A 14,172-nucleotide genomic window follows, 5' to 3' on the forward strand; every position below is an offset into this window, starting at 1 on the left:
TTGGCGTTACATTAGCTAACTTCCAGTCATTGGGTACCGAAGCCGATTTAAAGGACAGGTTACAAACCTTAGTTAGTATTTCCGCAACTTCACATTTGAGTTCTTTCAGAACTCTTGGGTGAATGCCATCTGGTCCCGGTGACTTGTTAATGTTGAGTTTATCAATTAATTCCAAAACCTCCTCTAGTGACACTTCAATCTGTGACAGTTCCTCAGATTTGTCACCTACAAAAGCCAGCTCAGGTTTGGGAATCTCCCTAACATCCTCAGCCGTGAAGACTGGAAGCAAAGCATCCATTTAGTTTCTCCGCAATGACTTCGTCTTTAAGCGCTCCTTTTGTATTTTGATCATCAAGGGGCCCCACTGGTTGTTTAGCAGGCTTCCTGCTTCTGATGTACTTAAAAAACATTTTGTTATTACCTTTGGAGTTTTTGACTAGCCGTTCTTCAAACTCACCTTTGGCTTTTCTTATTACACTCTTGCACTTAAGCTGGCAGTGTTTGTGCTCCTTTCTATTTGCCTCACTAGGATTTGACTTCCACTTTTTAAAGGAAGTCTTTTTATCTCTCACTGCTTCTTTTACATGGTTGTTAAGCCACGTTGGCTCTTTTTGAGTTCTTTTACTGTTTTTCTTAATTTGGGGTATACATTGAAGTTGGGCCTCTATTATGGTGTCTTTAGGCCTCACTTAGCACCTCTTTATGCTTATGGAGTGCCTATACTGTAAGTTGCATAGGAAACTATTGAGTCCAGAGAACTTTGTCTTAGTTCATATGCCTAATAATTCTGTAAATGCATAACTGAGTCTACAGAAGCTTTTGCCATCTCCCTGGAGAAAGACTGTTATTTCCAAAATTGCAGGTTAAGCATTCCAGTGAGATTTCCATTCCAAATCTTCGTTTGTTAAATATGACAATTTTAAATGGAAGTTTCAGCCTCAATCTAAGACACCACAGAGTTATGCTCTAAAATTACCAGAAAATCAAGACTCATCTTAAAAGTAGTTTGATCTTTAAAATCCTAAAACCAATGCTTTTATTGTTCAAGATATTTTGTTGCTAGGCAATGTATGGGTAATCCTTGAGTAGATTATCCCTAATTGCAGATTAAACAGGAAAACATGCATAGGGGCATGCAGCATGTTTTAGTGCTTCATCCTCCTGCCCTCTATGTAGACCATGTATGAGAGAATAACCATTCAAGATTCCTATAAGTCAATTGTTATGGATGAATGTGTGCAGACAATATTGACATTCTGGAAGTACTTAAACAAATTTAGGTTATAATGCTGCCCCTTCTTGCTCACTTCTACAGTGAAAGGCAACGAGCATTTCTGTATAATACCAAGGGAGCTCTGTCATATTGGGGCTGCCCTTTAACTCAAAGCTATATCTTTCTTTGCTAAGTTGTTTAAGATGTCTATACAATCCACTAGAATCTTGTTTATCTCAAAGAAACACAATTTATTTAAATTGAGTCAAGTAAGAGGTTTTCATAACGGCAATGCATTTCAGGAGAAATAACTTCTATTCAGACATGTTTGTTTTTGAACAACAGGATTCTGTTGCACTTAGGAGACTCGTTTCATTATAGTCAATATGGGAGAAGTAAACTTTTTCTTGCAATGCCTGGAAAAGAACTGAATAAAGATGGATGTTGGAGCTTAAAAATAACTTCTTTACTTGAGGGGGGGGAATGGGAAAAGTAACGGTTAAGAAAGTCGTGACTTGGTTCAGCCATGCTTACCTTGCAAGACCAGATAGAAGTGCTGCATAGGGTACTATGGCTGATGTCTTCATCATTTGCTCCACACAGCTTTGACGATGCACCTCAGTTCTCCCTTTCGACTCTTGCTGTTCTATTTGAGTGAGTTTCTGGAGTAGATGCTGTAAAACATGATTTTATGTTGAGTCCAGATATTTTTGAAGTTAGACATTTCCATTCACCATTAAAACAGGCACAATGCTGTCATTAAATAAAACAAAATAGAAGTCACCTGGAAAGAAGATTAGACCAGTACTTGAACTATGCATATTGAAATTCTGTGGTCCAAAGCAGGGTTCCTCACTGAGTGTATTAGTTAGCCTATACTGTCTTATGTAAGTACAAATTGTAAAGTGCCATTAGCCTCTCTTACTAATAATTTGTGGCACTGTATCTGATACTTTTGCATGCCTGCTGAAACAAAAATAAAGGTTTCTGCCCCTGAAGCTAGCTCTTCATTGCTACTAGCCAAAGTTTTGCTAAGGCCACAGTTAAGGTTATTTCTTGGCTGACAACATGGAAGGAAAGATAGACAAGCTTCTTTGGTAATGTCTCACATTTGTTGGTTTTCTTCCTGACTGGGAAACTCCTCATCTGCTAGGACAAGCAGCCATTCTATGCATGAGCATGTCATGTTCATCTGATATTAAGTGTCTGTAGCATCTATATTCCATTATCAGAAGGTTTTTGTGACGGTAAGAAGGAATTTGAACTGATTTCAGATTACAAAGGCAGGTCTAGTTAAGGTAATGTCTGGCATATCCCAGTTCTTAAAAGAATGTCAAAGAAGAAATTTTGAAAACAAGACAGATTCAAGCAAGTTCTCATCTTGCCAGGGCTATAATAATGGCTTACCAAAGTACTTGCTTGCTGATTGTAAACAGGCAATGACTATTTTTAGAGAGAGATTTCTTCTAATTGCAACACTTTTTTTCTTACTAGAATAAAAATATTGGGTAGAGCCTCTGCTGCTGACAAGATATGCTCAGTGCAATGGGGAAGGGATGGCAAGTGTCTCTATTCCAGACTCTGTGGGCTAGTCAGGTCCCTGCCATAAAGGTAAAGCAACCTTAGCAATACCCTATCTTATACTTGGCTGGCTCCAAGAGTCCTCTTGTCACTGAGGGATCACATTGCCACTGTTTTTCAAGAACAGGGTGCACCATGGTGCCGTGCCCGTCCCTTCTCCTCCCCGCACACACAGTACCAGGAAATGTGACAGAGCTTCCACACTGGCTCTAGGTCTTCAGGAACTGGTTTAGGCTTGCTTTCCAGAGCTGAGTGGCCCAGTTATTTAGTTTTATATATACACCAATGTGCAGATACATAGTGTGAAAAGATTAGTCTATTTGTCCCTTGTTTCCAAAATGAAAGCCCTGAGGGGAGAATATACAGCTAACTGGGGGTGTTAGAAATATGTAACATTTGGGGAAGGTACATTATGAAACCACAGTAATGCTTCCATTAAATAATAAACTGATTTCTAATCTTAAACACAACTGGGACCCCTTCACACTTATCCTTGTGATAAATTTTAATCAGAAAACTTTAACATTCAGGCCCCACAGGATAATTAAGCTGGCTGTGGAACCTTAGCTACAGGTGTCATGTGTTTCAAATATTTTTTATTATTGTAATCAATTCACTACCTCCACTTTGTCTGAAGATTTATTACTGAGAATTTATAATTCTAACAATCTCTTATAACATTACAATACATAGCCCTAGACCCAACTGTAGCTCTGCTTTGCAACAATAAGTTGTTACACAGGTTATTGATCTGTGTAAAGAATGGCAATACCGTGTGCAACGATGATCCAAAGGGACTTCTTTACAGTTAAATACCAGTACTACTTTCGTTGATTGCAACAACTCATTTTCAGTACCAGAAAGGTGGAACAACGAGGACTGGTTCTTTAATGTTTGTTAAAATCACACACATACAGAACTCTAAAAAGTAATTGTAATTAAGATATTCTTACATTATAATGATTTATTTATTCTTCCTGTATTAGTTTGCTTGTGTGACAAATTTTATGTTTATAATTTGTTGCTGATATCACAGCAATAATTCATAAGCAGTACACAGCTAGTTATGACTAACAAGTGAGTAGTGCTTAGGTCTTATGGGCACCAATCCAGTTGGAGAAATGTCACTCCAGAAAACCGTTTGGTGGTTATATCAAAACATTTTGACAGCCAAAAAGACACTAGTTGCAGCACTCGCATACCATCTATGTCACTTTAAGGGAACCCATTTTTCAGATGTATAGGTCACAGTCCCACCTGTTAGACTGTACTTTAATTTATGCATGTGGTTATTAGAGCTATAATCTAGTTCCTGACAGTAGCAGTGACAAATAGTCAAGAGCTCTTATCCTCAGATGGGCAATTACAGATAAATATAAACTTCTTAATAAACATGCTCATGGTCAGCTAGTGTAGTTCTACTCACTTCAATAGCTGTACACCAGTGTTCCCCCATTTATCCCCTGCTTAAATTGGCCCATGAGTAGATGTATCTATTTCCCATTCCATTTACTATTACATTTTAAATGTAACCAGCAAACAGGACAAATAAAAAAGGCCTATAAGATTATTTTTGAAAAAAATTCACATATCTTGACAAGTTCATCTTAGATATTAAAGGTTTGTCCACCCTGTTTTCCTGGAAAACTTTGAATGGCTGGAGAACTGATAGGATAGAAGACAGGTCCCAAACATGTGAAATGCAGGGTTTTTTTTGAGGGGTATGGGAAGAGAGATTTTAATTCAGACCATGTCTAAGACATAACACAGTTGAATCATGGTAACTCCACCACCACCAAACTGCAGAAGGCAGTAACTGCTCCTCTTCTGGAGGAGGCTAGTGGGCTTTCCTAATTTGCCCCATCCTTGTCTTTCACTTAATGCACATTTGTGGGATTATGGAGAGTAGAAGGACCAGAGACGGACCAAAAGAGGATGAGATATTCCAGACAAGTCAGCAGTTTCAGTAGGGAGACTGTGCCACCATGTGACAGCAGAACAGACAGTCAAGAATAGTCTGTTCTGTGTCCTGCAAGGAAACTTGTTACACTCACTGCAGAATATATTTTGGCCTCTCAAGCTTAACTTTCTCCCAATCCCTTTTATTCATAGTACCCTGAATATAAAATTATTTACCCAGAAAATCCCTATTGTAAGATCAGTGCATTAGACTCATGTAAAACCAAAATATATTAAAACCAAACTGAAAATGTATGTAAAAAGTAAAAGGGGCTACAGAGTGCCCTAGTTCATCAAGAATGGCATGCAAATCAGCTAATAGCGATGGTCCCAAGCAGCAAATCTAAATTTAAAGAAAAGATCACATGCCTTTTGATTCTCAGCCCTAGATATTATGCTAGGTATAGGCCCAATTCATAGAATCATAGAACTGGAAGGGACCTCGAGAGGTCATCTAGTCCAGTTCCCTGCACTTGTATGAAATTAAGATCCAGATTTCAAAGAAGCACACACCAAAATTTGTTGATTTATGGTTCCAGTTTAGGTCCATCTGTACTTAATTTACTGATTTTTCTTCATATGATGAGCTACAGCTTTATCCTATGTTTGTGCTATATTTCTCTGTGAATAGATTACCAATTCTTCATGTGTGCTATTAGTGGTTATTCTTTCTGTGGTTTTGCATATGCCTGAAACTTTTCTGCTTGGTACTTTAAAGGTGACACTCCAAGATTCCCCAGCATCTTCAATCCCATAGAGATAACAGAAATGGAAACAAATGCTGTTCTTCTAACTTGGCTAGGAGTTACTACATAGCAACAGTTGATGTTCATGAGAAGTAGTTATTTTTCATTGTGTAGTATGACTGTGAATTCCCCACTTATCTGATGGGATTTAGAATCAAAGCAAAGCCAGTACAAACCTACAATTATTATGGTATCATGACAATGTTAGAATTATGCCAAAGCAACTCTTAGACCTTCAGAGGCAATTCAGTACAGTGTTGTGTCACAAACGACTAGCAGGTAGAGATTTCCTCAACAGTGACTGTATCTAAAAATTGAGTGACTATCTATACTGAAGCCCAATAATCTGACAAAATAAAGCAGTTCCAGCTCTGCAGTGAGCTGGTGTCTGATCACATGGTACTAGCTTTACTCCTTGTATCCAGCTGTTAAATTGCTTTACGAGATTATTAAAAAAACACTTTCTTTCTGTTAAATGGCAAGCCATTGCTTTAGGTGCCACAGGGATGTTGTAGATTGCAAATGGGAGGAGAGATGGCTAGGCAATCACAAGTGGGTTGGTGATATGTCTATGAGACACTCAGACTATTAAAATGTAGATGATAACATGAAAAAAGTTTGAGAACTTCTGGAGTAAAAATCAGGAAACACTTCTCTCAGCATGCTAACAGTAAATTTTTGCAAGTTATTATAATTCATCCTAATTGCATAAAGATTCGTGATCAGTGCAGAATACATAATTTCTATTGAGGTCTGAACCTCTCAGTATAAGACCCTTATTCTTAGTATCTCCATCTTCTCAATGGTTGTGGTGAAAAACGCTGCTCTATATTTGACCTTTTGTGAAGGATTTTACACGTTTTAAAACTAAAATGATTGCTATCTTTGTACCATATAGTCATCGCAATATATACTGTGTGATAGACCCAGGCCAGTTGGTAACAGCAGAGTAGTAAAGGGAGATATACTGGCCACTGGATAAGCAGTTTTCTGTTCCCTGAGTGACCAGAGCAGGGGCTGCTCCAGGCTAACTGGAGAACACCTGACTCCAATTAACCTGCTAAGAGTCAGGTGAGGCTGTTAAGCACCTGACTCTAATAAAGGCCCCTCTGAGGCTATAAAAGGGCTCACTCCAGTCAGGCCAAGGGGGAGTTAGGAAGAGTGTGTGAGAGGAACTAGGAGCAAGAGGTGTGCAAGAAGCTGAGCATGAGTAGGCATACTGCTGGAGGACTGAGATGTACAAGCGTTATCAGACATCAGGAGGAAGGTGCGGTCGTGGGGACAAAGAAGGTGTTGGGAGGAGACCATGGGGAAATAACCCAGGGAGTTGTAGTTGTCATGCAACTGTACTAGGAGGCACTCTAGACAGCTGCAGTTCACAGGGCCCTGGGCTGGAACCTGGAGTAGAGGGTGGGCCTGGGTTCCCCCAAAACCTCCCAACTCCTGCTCAAACACAGGAGGAATTGATCTGATTGTGGCTTCTACCAGAAGGGAAGGTCTCTGGGCTGTTTCCCGACTCACAGGGTGAATCTTTAAGGTGAGCAAATCTGCCAATAAGCGCAGTACCCACTAAGATAGAGGAGGAACTTTGTCACAACTGTTATCAGTAGCTGATTTATTAGATAAGCAACATGGGCCAGATTCTGTTTCTCTACTAAACGAGTACAGAAATAACATCCATTACAAGTGACAAAATCCATGGTAGGACCCAAATAGGGAGGGAGGGAGCTGTGCAGTTGAAGTGACAAGCAGACTGGGAATCTGCTCTGAAACCTATGACCATGCTCCCTGATCCCCAAGTCCAGCCACATCCCTCCGCATCTTAATGGGCCAGAAGAGTTATAGCTCTCACTGTTTTGAAGGAGCCAGGAACAAGGCCAATAATTGCATGTGATATTTTTCCCTTTCAGCCCATGCCCTTTTAAATACGTGTACCCCAAAGCCAGAACTTGGTCCTATAAGTATGAGACAGGTTCTAGAAGATTTCTCCCCAGGAACTTATTTATCTACAGGCAGTACTGCTGGAAATAAAATGATCTGTCAAGCTGGCTTATTGAAAACAATCCACCTGGGACAGACAGACCAACTAGCAACCCAGCAGAACAAGATTTGAGATTTAATGTTCCCTAGCTAATGTAAAACTGACAAAAATAAATTGCAATAGTAAACAAGAAAGTGTTACAAGTGGACCAAAGAAAGGAGCAAAATTTCAATTTACTGTTAACACTGAAACTGTTTTCATATTACTCTAATACAGGGGTGGGCAAACATTTTGGCCTGAGGGGCCATATCTGGGTATGGAAATTGTATGGTGGGCCATGAATGCTCACAAAATTGGGGGTTGGGGTGCAGGAGGGGTGAGGGCTCTGGCTAGGGATGCAGGCTCTGGGGTGGGGTTGAGGGTGAGGAATCAGGGGTGCAGGAGGGGACCAATGAATTCAGAGGGCGGGGGGGGGGGGGAAATCAGGGCTGGGGCAGGGGGTTGGGGCACAGAAGGGGGGCAGGGGTGCAGGCTCCAGGAAGCACTTACTGCTGCTTCCAGGAGCTGCTTGATGTATGTCCCCCCTCTGGCTCCTACACAGAGGTGTGGCCAGGCGGAACCACGGGGGGGGGGGTGGCACTTGGCTGCCCCTAAGCATAAGAGCTGGGGGTGGGGGGAACATGCCACTGCTTCTGGGAGCCAAGCAGAGCCATGGCATGCGAAGAGCAGGGAAAGGCCCCAACCCCGCTCCACGGCTGGAGCGCAGGTGGGGAAAGCCCCAGCTCGAAGGCTGGATTAAAACACCTGAAAGGCTGGATGTGGCCCCTGGACCATAGTTTGCCCACTCCTGCTCTAATAGTACAAGTAGTTACTAGTCCCCACATAAAAATAATAAACATTATGTAATGAAAGTCACCTTTAATGCTAAACAAAAAATGGCTGTATCAAAGCGAGAGATTTCAACCATGCTTAAATATATATTTCAACTCTAGGGAACAATTCAAAACGTGCAGTTATCAATATGATTCTGTGATCTTCAGAAGAGTAGTTATCACAATGAAGTCTATACATATTTCACTGCCTGGTCCAGTCATCAGGGCTACAAGGGAAGTGAGTCCTACCTGAAATTTCATACAGTGACATGGGAACCTGGAGTGACAATATTTAAATTGATTCTGTTTTTCAGTTCTTCCCCCCCTTAAACGTAATGCAGCAGCTAGTTCTGAGCCCTAGTCTGACAGGGCAGACTGAAATGAGCCCTGAATATCATACTACATTCCACAGAATAAAAAATTGTACTGTGAGATGAGAACAGCAGTAGCTGCAGGTCTCTTCAGGATATTTTTAAAAGACTCTTTGTTTGAGCATCCTAATGAATTTTAATAAAAAAAGAGAACTGACCATGCATGTTTTCTTTATTGTGGTTTTTCTTCCTTGTTGAGTGACCCTGTTTATTTCCTTTCTGAAAAGATAACAAAAGACAAAGTCACTAAATCCAGTTTTGTTCAAATACTGCTGTAAACACTCATTTCAAAAGGGACACTGTTAGCAGGGCACAAGTAACCAAGTTGATCATTTGTTAGAAGGGCAATAAAACATTTAGGAAATCTGAGACCATAACTCTCTACTTACTCTGATAAAAAGTCTATTAATAGCCAATAATGCCTTGTCCTAAACTCAGAGAATAAGAGCTGAGATTTTTAAAGAAAGGCCCCACTTTTACTGACATTACAGTAGGCTTCAGTTACAACAATCAGTTTATTTTAAAATACATTTACTACAACCTATCAATACTTTCAAATGCAATGGGTGAAATGCGGTCCTGTGAGCACAAATCTGTGTTGTATATGTGGAACAGGGTCCACACTGCAGGTAAATTCCAGGACTACAGCATAGTCACTATTCCATACTATGGGTTCCTGTATGTGCATACCCTATACCGGGATTTTTTAGGCCACTCGAGTGACTGCATTGGATTTAGAATAAAAGAAAAAGCAATACAAGCCTATAATGATTATCAAGAGAATGCTAAAGTCATACCTAGTCTGACAGGGCAGGCTGAAATGAGCCCTGAAAACAGTATTACATGGCACAGAATATAAAATTGTACTGTGAGGTGGGAACAGAAGTAATTGTGAGGCTCTTAAGGATTTTTTTTAACTAGAATTTTTTTGAGCATCCTAATGAATGTTGCTAAATGACAGGAAAATTGCCAGTAGCCCTAATATACATCAACAACATTCAGAGACCCTGCTGCATGTCCATTCTGGTCTGCTCGCAAGTGTTACCACAAATCTCATTTTGATTCATGTGTCTTTCTTTAAAGACTATGTTAGAATTCAACCACAAGCTATTGCTTTTGATGCAACAATTACAGGGTGACTGTCTATGGCCTGAGTTACGCTGGAGGTCAGACTAAATGATCATAATGGTCCCTTCTGGCCTTAAAAATCTATTAGTCTATAGTACTGCACCGTGGGTTGCATGGATCTTATGCACACACCACATTCCTTGTGCATATAGAGATGCTCTGAGTACTCATTGAAACAGATGATACATATAACCCAAGAAAAGGCTATAGCCACTGGCTTGCCAATTTCCATTTTCACTATGCTTTAGAAAAGAATCCCTTTAACACTAAATATATATCATAATCAGAGTTTTAATTGAGGTTACAATAATATAAATATAATCACAATCCCAAAAACAGAGGAGCTATAATTTAAGAATTTTTTTTTTTTTGAAAAATAGCAATTGGCTAGTGAGAGCCTTTCAGTATATGAAGAGGAGTCTTCCCAAGCATACTGTAGGAAAATAAAGTTTTATTAGGAATTGACTTGCCAAAAATCTTTGATATAACTGTTCTGCTAACCAAGTTAAACTCTTACAAAAGTAAGATTTTTCACAGGAGAGAAGACCAGATCCCAAAAGTTAGCATGTTCTCAAACAAAAGGACTTGGCATTTATGTTGTATCTGGACTGAAATGAGCTTGGCAATAATACATTTTCATGAGATCTGGGGCTTTGAGAAGAAGTTGCATTAATGTGCAGAAAATATTAATAGCTAATAGTTTACACAGCAGCAAGTTCTACTCTTGAGGAAACATTCTTTAGGATGGATCCTCCAGAAAGAGCACTTGAATGTTAAACATAAGAACAGTGAATGCTAGTACTTTACAGATCCAAATAAAGTCTATTTTTGATCTACCCTTTTTTGCATTGCCAACAACTGTTTTGCTTTTCTGAATTCAGCATTTCTTAGTCACAGTAAAAGGCACAAATATGGTTCTCCTTGATGATCTGTTAGGAGGTAGCCAGAAGCATTGGCATCTGTTGGAGACCTCAAATTATTTTCTAGCTCTTCCTCATATTTAAAGCCCCTTGAAAAGCAGAACTGTTATCTGAGCCTTTGAGAATGGATCTACTAACTGCTATTGAAACCAAAGGGACAATAATGAGTTTCATTGGTAACTTTTTGCTAGTGTTTAGTTCTGTTGTCTTCTGGTTTCTCTCATCTTCAAAAACAAACAAAACAAAACAAAACAAAACTATTTTTTGCTACCCTGGTATTAACTGCAAAAGAGAAACATAAAATTCTGATACAAAGAAACAAAACACAAACACCAGAAGACAATTAAAAAGGACAATGCATACAAACTTAAGAGATCACAAAGTGTATAAAGACCTGCTCATATTACTCATTACTCCAGAGTTTGTTATGGCTCTTAGTCATGTTGAAAACATTGTATTCTGTATTATAAGGACTATAAAGTAAAGAATACACTACATGGGGTACAGAGTTAAGCACCATTAGAGCTCAATTCTTGAAGAAGTTGATCCTATTCTTAGGTGCTTAAACATTACCATGGACTTTAGTAGATCAATCTTGCAAGTACTTACTATCAGGCTGTTAAACAGCACTTATCTCATTCACCATTTGAGCACAGTCATGCCTCAGTTTCTCTCTGCCCCGAACTAAGAATTCTCCCTTTACAATAAGCAGTCCTTTTCCTTTTGGTGCAGAGTTCAACAGTCCTGTTCTGTAGTCATGTGGGCTACAGAAACACCACCTTTCTAACTAGAGGCCAGGCCACAAGAAATTCTCCCTATCTACAAAAGCCCCTCTCAAAGTCCACAATATCTTTCCTTAATGAGATCCAACTGTCTGCTCCTCCCTCCATGATTGATAATTTGCATATAGCCCTCAGGGTGTGCTGAATTTTCTTCTCCCTGCCTTTGCAGGGAGATGGCTTTTCCTTTTTCTTTTCCTGTGTCATTGTACCGCCTCCCTCCTTCTAACAAGAGCACACACGTACTCAGAAACATATTCAGAAAAAGCCTTGTTCCCCTCACATTATCAAGACATAAAGAGGCTCAAAAGGGACCTCTCACTGTTCTCCTTGGCTAGATTGAAAATGACCAGAAGGTGGAGTCTCAGGAGAAAGATGGAGGAGAAGTGAAAAATGGATACAAATGAGGGCATGACAAGGATTCTGATATGGATGTAGCGAGCCCGTGGAAAGAAAGATAATGCATTATTCAAGAAATGCAGCATGTTGTGAATACATGATTGTGAAACTCCACAGGTAAAGGACTGTTCTTTCCTTGATACACATGACTAGTGCTTGAATGTACAGATCCAGGGGAGAACAGAAATCGAATAGACCACTTAATTTTATTAGATACTAGTGACAGTTTTGTACTTCTGTTTTTCCCAGATTTATTCTTGCTTTAGAACACCAGACAGCCTTCCTGAGAGAAGTAGCTCATTCTCCCATATCTACTCAAAGGGAGATTAATATACCTCAATCATAGACACTGCCCATTGGATGCAGCAGTGTTTTAAGTGTCTAATAGCAGCACAAAATCATGGCCTGTGATATCAATAAATACAGCATAACAATGATGTGGAGTCATCTTCAGTGGTAGATTCTCAAATTACAATATGATACAGGATTATATTAAAATGTATCATGCACAGCGCAGTACTTACTGACCCAACATGGAACAATTTCTATGAGCTTAATAAGAAATACAATGCACCAGGCCAGGGCCGGCTCCAGGGGTTTTGCTGCCCCAAGCAGAAGAAGGGAGGGGGAAAAAAAAAAAGCCGCGATCGCGATCTGCGGCAATTCAGCGGGAGGTCCTTCGCTCCGAACGGGAGTGAGGCACCCTCCGCCGAATTGCCGCCAAATACTTGAAAGTGCCGCTCTGGAGTTGCCGCCTCAAGCACCTGCTTGATAAGCTGATGCCTGGAGCCGGCCCTGCACCAGGCAATTCCTTTCTATTCACTCTGAATAAGTTCATTTACAGTATCCTTAAGTCTGGTGCTATCGGGATTTATGGCAGATGATGGAATTACTGCACAAAATTTGACCCAGACTGATGCTGCCAACTTTATCTTAACAGGTATTTCTGAATAAGAATGCCCTTATTTCAATATAATTTAAATCAAAGGCCTTAAGAAAATAATAAACTATTTAAGAGTTAAGAAATAGGGCACTCTTACTACACAGAGAGATATGCACCAAAATAACAAAGTACAAATTATAACCATTTTAGCTATTTTAGTTCCAAGTTTTGTGCAGATAAATCCCAAGAGAAACGTATAGGGCCAGAAGAACCATATTGTTTCCACAAAACAAGGCCATGATGTTTTCATGTCATTAGCAGCTACCTAGGAGGTAGAAGCAAGCAGGGGAAGGAGGAACTCTGAGCCACTTGCTCTTCATTGTTGTTAGTTGTACTACAGGAGTGTCACCCACCCAGCTGCACTCAGGGCTAGGCTACGTACCAACACCCAAGGAGAGACCACCCCTGCTGTGAAGAGTTTACTGGCAAAGGGGAGGGGGCAGGGATGATGATTATTAGCTCCATTTTAGGGACTGAGGCAGAGAGGCCAAGTGACTTACCCCACGTCACACAGGGAGGCTGCAGCACAGTGCAAGCATATACCCCGAGGCTCAGGCCGGTGCTGTCACAAGCCCATCCTGCCAGAGCCCTGCAGGTCCCCCACAAGCAGTAGGGGACTCTCCAGGCCCCAGCAACGCCCTTTGGCCTCTCCTTTCCCGCTGGGGACTCCCATTTTCCAATTTCTCTCACAGGCTCCCAGAGGGCACTGGAGTCCCCCAGGGAGACTTATGGCAGGAAGTAGAAGCAAGACCTTCTACCCACAAAAACTGCAGGTTGCTTTGCCTCCAGCTCTATGGTCATTGGCCAGAGCAACCTTGCTGTAAGCAGGGGAACTAGAAGAGTGTGGGTAGAGTGTCTCCCTGCTGCTTCCTGTTAGACCTTGGCTTGGAGAGAGCAGTGAGAGGCACCGTCCCTTCTTTGTTTAGAGGGTAGGGAGAGGGGTGGTGCTGGAGGGACTTGGCCAGTCAGCCTCCATGACCCTCCAGCTGCTGGGGGAGCTGGGGCTGAAACAGGCCTTCCTCTCCCCTCTCCCAAGAAACAGACTTCCCTGAAGGCACCAGCTGCCTCAAGACTCCTCCTGTGTGGGACTGGTAACTATTAGTGGAGTTAACATGGCATTTTCCTTCGTGTGGGTAAGACAGGGTGTCAGGGAAGGGACTGCTTACTGCTCTGTGGTTTGTTCTGTGCCTAGCATGATGGGGCACTGACTGTGATTAGTTCCCAGGCAATGCTGCCATAATAATAATTTCCCCTCTCTTCTTTTGACCCACCATGTTCTC

At 40.9% G+C, this 14,172-nt stretch overlaps 1 protein-coding gene and 1 long non-coding RNA gene across 2 annotated transcripts in view; one reads left to right on the top strand and one right to left on the bottom strand.

The window, feature by feature from the left end:
• Nucleotides 1–1,492: 1,492 nt before the first annotated feature.
• Nucleotides 1,493–11,616, bottom strand: LOC120372813. The gene is made up of 4 exons (XR_005585208.1): nucleotides 11,381–11,616; nucleotides 8,882–8,942; nucleotides 1,748–1,887; nucleotides 1,493–1,640 (listed from the first exon to the last, which is right to left on the bottom strand). It is a non-coding gene; the product is annotated as an uncharacterized LOC120372813 (long non-coding RNA).
• A 2,154-nt stretch (nucleotides 11,617–13,770) lies between these two features.
• Nucleotides 13,771–14,172, top strand: part of FAM189A1 (family with sequence similarity 189 member A1) — a 424,039-nt gene continuing 423,637 nt past the window's right edge. Inside the window, exon 1 of the mRNA XM_039491769.1 lies at nucleotides 13,771–13,983. The gene's annotated coding sequence lies outside the window, so the exon portion shown is untranslated. The remainder of the gene's footprint in view (nucleotides 13,984–14,172) is intronic.

Source organism: Mauremys reevesii, linkage group 10 (assembly GCF_016161935.1).
Source record: "Mauremys reevesii isolate NIE-2019 linkage group 10, ASM1616193v1, whole genome shotgun sequence".
NCBI classification, from domain to species: domain Eukaryota; kingdom Metazoa; phylum Chordata; order Testudines; family Geoemydidae; genus Mauremys; species Mauremys reevesii.